A 5,828-nucleotide genomic window follows, 5' to 3' on the forward strand; every position below is an offset into this window, starting at 1 on the left:
ACTGTGACTAAGATATTTATCTCATATGTTTTGCTGTGAACTGAGGTACTTATATAACGAGGACTCCGTTTTGAGTTTTTTTCTTTTGTTCTATTGTCTTACTGTGACTAAGATATTTATCTCATATGTTTTGCTGTGAACTGAGGTACTTATATAACGAGGACTCCGTTTTGAGTTTTTTTCTTTTGTTCTATTGTCTTACTGTGACTAAGATATTTATCTCATATGTTTTGCTGTGAACTGAGGTACTTATATAACGAGGAATCCGTTTTGAGTTTTTTCGTTTGTTCAGTTGTTTTACTGTGACTAAGATACTTATTTGATGGAGGAATCCGTTTTGAGTTTTTTTCTCATGTTCGGTTGTTTACAGTGAACCAATAATCTTTTAAAGTGACTTATGTAGTGGTGCCGGAAGGAGAAGTAATACAAGAAATCCCTCACGTTAAGTCTCACCACTCACTAGAGCTCTTCAAGGTCGTGTCGTAGACATATAGTTGTACAGATATTTTGTGAATTATATATATATATATATATATTAGGCCTTAGGTATTCAGTACAAGCATATCAGCATTGGCTAAAATCGTTACAAATATATTATTGCATGAGTGGGTAGATGTAATCTTACTTAAACACAGTACTGGTGTTACTGTAAAGCAGTGTTTACAGAATAAACGTTGTCAGTTCTCTACGGTTCTGTGCATGTTTTATCCTCCCAGGAGAAAGGTATTCGTCTTGTTGAAACGTCATAAAGTAAACACTTTTTTTTTATTGTTGAATCACCGTAATAAGTGAAGTAATAGATTATTCAGAAGGCTACTAATATTGCGTTTAAACAATTGAACACTTTTAAAGAAAATAAACAGTAACCGTACGTACGTTGGTAAAAGGGGACGACATGCTGTTAGGCATCTTTGTTAGAGAACGAGTCTCGACGACACGCTTTCAGAAGGCATGGAAACGTCGTGTTTCCAACAAAGAAACCAACTCTTTCACCCGCTGAAAATGACTTTAAAAGAAGCAAATGTACGTTACTTAAAGAAGTCAAAGTTAAAGAAATAAAGCTTGAAACACAACAATATTACTCTACAGTCAGTGGCGTAAGTCAGTGGCGTAAGTATGCCCCCCCCCCCAACCACCGCAATTGCGGGAGTTTAAAGCAAAAGGGGACTCGAATCGTAACAACAATTATAGGGAAATAAATGTAGGGGGCCCTATTACTTTTTATGGAGAGAGCATCTTTTTTTGTTATGCCGCTGTCTACAGTTATTATAAAATAATAAAACACCCTTAATCATCTTCTTTAGAAACGAATGCGTTGCTCAAGATACGGGTCACTGAGAAATCGTGAACACGTTGCTGTGTATGTGAAAATATGTGAAGAATGTTCTCCCAAATGTCTTATGAGATGTGTAAGGCTGTTTCAAGAATGTGTTGGTCAGGCGTGGCCAAGTGATTAATGTATCGGGCTGCGGATCGCTGGTTAAAGATTCGAGACGTGGTGCTACTGAAAACGCCTCTGCACTATCAGCTCTCTGCTCATTATAAGTGACATTCAATCCCGTTATTCTGTTTAAAGAGCCTAACATAGCTCCCTAGCGGCGAATTCCACTGACTGCCTTCTTACTGTTCTTTAGTTCAAAATTAGGAACGGTTGTATCTGACCTTTGGGGAAAATGTGCACAGTAGCTTCGCAACATGTATGGTTGCGAGTTCGGGGCTGGTCCACTTGTTCCAGTCTATCCATCTGGTTGGTCAACCTGCGAAACGGACTTGCATCTCGTCCAAGCGAAACCAGTCAACATTCTCACCCACTTGTGCCAATAAAGCCGGAGTCCAGTATCGGTTATTAAAAGGGTAACACCCCCCCCAGTGACACTGCGGTATGTCTGCGGACTTACAACGCTAGAATCCGGGTTTCGATACCCGTGGTGGGCAGAGCACAGATAGCCCATCGTGTAGCTTTGTGCTTAATTACAAACAAACAATAAAAAGGGTAACGAAATATAACACCTCTAAAGGTCACTTCAAGCTGTTTCCTAATCACATTGGTCTTTAATCGACTTGAAGGGGACACACGAACTGGTCAAAACTAGTTTCCTGGACTTAGTTTGTGTGTAATTTATTCATTTTTTTACCTTTCACTGAAAGTTTTTCTTTAAGCTACTATAATATAACTGAAGACGTACCATACTGATGACGAAAGCAATCTTGATCTGTAGGACTGTCACTCCTCGAAGATGATAAGCAAGCGATAACACGTGCTATTGGAAATACTTACATAGTATATAACCTATGTTTCTCCCACGTGGTTCTCCAGTGTGACTCGTTTTGATAATTGTCCATGTTGAGAGGGATTAAGTTAGCTGATGAGAACTCGTTAATGAAATTTTGCTTTACAATGACATCAGAATAGTTCAAAAGTTTGGTTGACCCGGAACGTACAGAATCAATTTCAGTTATTGGATTCGTTATCCTCACGTGGCACGAGTGTTGCGTGAAAATAAATCGTGGTTTTTAAAAGTAGCACCAGGGTAAGTGCAGGCTGTGGAACTTGTTCTGAACTTTTTATTTTTGGAAAAAAAATATTCAACTGCACACTTAACCAAAGCATGACTGACAGGAAAAAGTACAGGAAAACCATTGCTTACTTTCGTACAGGTGCGTGTATGTGATTATATTGAAAGTCACGAAAAGTAGTTAACCCACACTCGGAATTTATATTAAGTTTTTTTATGACGATATAACTAGTGTTCTGGAACATCTAGAATTCGTACTTCCTGACAGCAGACCAGATGCTAAGTTTTGAGTAGCAAACGTGAGTTTCTATTGATTTTGAGCTTGTTGCCTATTGATTCCGATTACAACCTACATAAACTTTTAACGAACACTTGATGAAACACGTAAGTCGTTTTCTTTCTTCATTGAATAACAACAACAAAAGTTGATAAAAGTAACGATGTTAGAAAACATGTAAGTTCCATAAATCAATTGAACAAAAAATACGGTTTCCTATAGCCCGAGCGCTTTCGAAAGGTGGACGTTTCTTCTTCAGGGTCCCTGAACAAAAAAGGTCCATCTTTCAAAGCCATCCAGGTTATAGAGTATTGTATTTTTGTGAGAAAACTGATAAACAAAGATATGTTTTATATCACCATGACCACCACAATCTTACAAATAAGTAAGGAGAATTTATCAATTGAAACGCATGCTATGAGTACTTACGTCACAGAAGCATAGTGAAAGGGATGGTTTTGGATTGGTTGTCTACTGTGGGGAAATCGAACCCCAGATTTCAATATTGTAGGTCCGTAGACTTATTGCTGTCCCACCAGGGGACAATTGAGAGGTATTCACTGAGAAGTGTTTCTAGAAGTTACTTAATACTACTAGAAATCAGCGCTCGAGTAGTTGCGGAACGTACAGGAACGCCGTTCCGGCATTTTTTTTTTGGAACCTTTATAAAAAAACAACAAAAAAACGTGTACAGTAAACTATCTAAGACTCTGACCACATACATGTGAAAATGTGTCAAATAATATTGTTGTCTCGTTCTGGGTTGTTGCAACAGCAAATTTATGCTACCTGGAATAAAACATTAGGTATTTTTGCCAATTTACAATTAGGCTGCCCCCGGGGTGGGACAGCGGTAAATCTATGGATTTACGAAGCTAATTTCCAGGATTCGATTCCCAGCGGTGGACACAAGATAGCCCAATATGGCTTTGCTCTAAAACGAATAAACCACGTTAGATAAACACCGGATGTCAAAGATATAAATAAATAAATAACCGTATTCTTTTAAATGAACTAATACATACCGTTGGTGCAGCCAACATCAAATCCATACTGTATATAGTTATCTTTTAATGGTTGGAGGCGGCTTATCTTTTGTTTGTTCTGTTACACGCGTTGGGTTATTATTATTATTTACATCCTTGTAGCACACACCCAAGATAAAATAGGATCGGTTGAGTAGTTTTTAAATAATGGGGGAAATATTGAAAAATGTCTTTCGAACAGAAACCGTAATTTTTCAAGGTCAGGAACAGAAACCGTAATTTTTCAAGGTCAGAAACAGAAACAGCAATTTTTCAAGGTCAGGAACAAAAACCGCAATTTTTCAAGGTCAGGAGCAGAAACCGTAATTTTTTAAGGTCAGGAACAGAAACAGCAATTTTTCAAGGTCAGGAACAGAAACCGCAATTTTTCAAGGTCAGGAACAAAAACCGGAATTTTTCAAGGTCAGGAACAGAAACCGTAATTTTTCAAGGTCGGTAGCATTTAAACAACTTCGATTTTGTTAACTTATTGTTTTCATTTTCGCCCTTTTTTTTCTCTAGCTCGTTTGTTTATTTGAATTTATGCACAAAGCTACACAGTGGGCTATCTGTGCTCTGCCCACCACGGGTATCGAAACCCGGTTTCTGGTTGTAAGTCCGTAGACATACCGCTGTGCCACAGAGGTACGTTATTTATAGTTAACTATTGTTAAAATTACATAGTGCATTCCAGCGCTTTTATCTCTCTCTTGTTTTAGGGGGGGAGGACTCCAGCACTGCTACTAGAAAGCATTCAAAATACTGGGAACCGTGCGTTGGCTTAGGAATGGTCAACTCAGTTTCTAACATTTTCAAATATCGGCCATTACCATCTTTCAGCCCACCAGTGGCACAGCGGTATGTCTGCGGACTTACAACGCTAGAAACCGGGTTTCGATACCAGCGGTGGGCAGAGCACAGATAGCCCAATGTGTAGCTCTTTGTGCACAGTTTCCAAACAAACAAACAAACAAATCATCTTTCATTGACGACTTCTAAAAACAGCTATTACAATCGTTCGTTTTCAAAAAGTCAATCTGTTACCATGGTAGCAAGAAATCCAATATCTTTTTATAATATAATGTTCGCTGTTTTGTCCAATATTTGTCATCGAAGAAAGACAGCTAAAATGGCGTGTTTATCTTTTCGCGTTAAATTTAGATGAATCATATTGATTCTGATAAAACAGAGCAACGTCGTTAAAGTTAAGGCTTACGCAACCAGGTAGATTAATTAACATAATTAATCTGTAAACGGCAATATTTGTAAAAGGTGAAAAGTGTGCTGCGATTGGCTAATATAACAACAGTTATCAAACATGAAATGAGTGGGTGTATGTGATTGGCTTATCTCAGAACTATTGATTTTTTTTACATATTTATGATTTATCGTAAATGAATTCTTACTTATTTCCTGTTTATAGTTCATGTTGTTGTTAACAGGGTTTTAGATTATCAAAATCACATAAAAAAACTCTTTCCCATTAAGGGAAAGGAAGATACTCATACCAAGGAAAGGAAGATACTAATACCAATGAAAGGAAGATACTCATACCAAGGAAAGGAAGATACTAATACCAATGAAAGGAAGATACTCATACCAAGGAAAGGAAGATACTCATACCAATGAAAGGAAAATACTCATACCAATGAAAGGAAGATACTCATACCAAGGAAATGAAGATACTCTTACCAAGAAAAGGAAGATACTCATGCCAAGGAAAAGATTATACTCATACCAAGGAAAGGAAGATACTCATACCAAGGAAAAGAATATACTCATACCAAGGAAAGGAAGATACTCATACCAAGGAAAGGAAGATACTCATACCAATGAAAGGAAGATACACATACCAAGGAAAGGAAGATACTCATACCAAGGAAAGGAAGATACTCATACCAATGAAAGGAAGATACACATACCAAGGAAAGGAAGATACTCATACCAAGGAAAAGAATATACTCATACCAATGAAAGGAAGATACACATACCAATGAAAGGAAGATACAC

Source organism: Limulus polyphemus, unplaced genomic scaffold, assembly GCF_000517525.1.
Source record: "Limulus polyphemus unplaced genomic scaffold, Limulus_polyphemus-2.1.2 Scaffold3565, whole genome shotgun sequence".
NCBI classification, from domain to species: domain Eukaryota; kingdom Metazoa; phylum Arthropoda; class Merostomata; order Xiphosura; family Limulidae; genus Limulus; species Limulus polyphemus.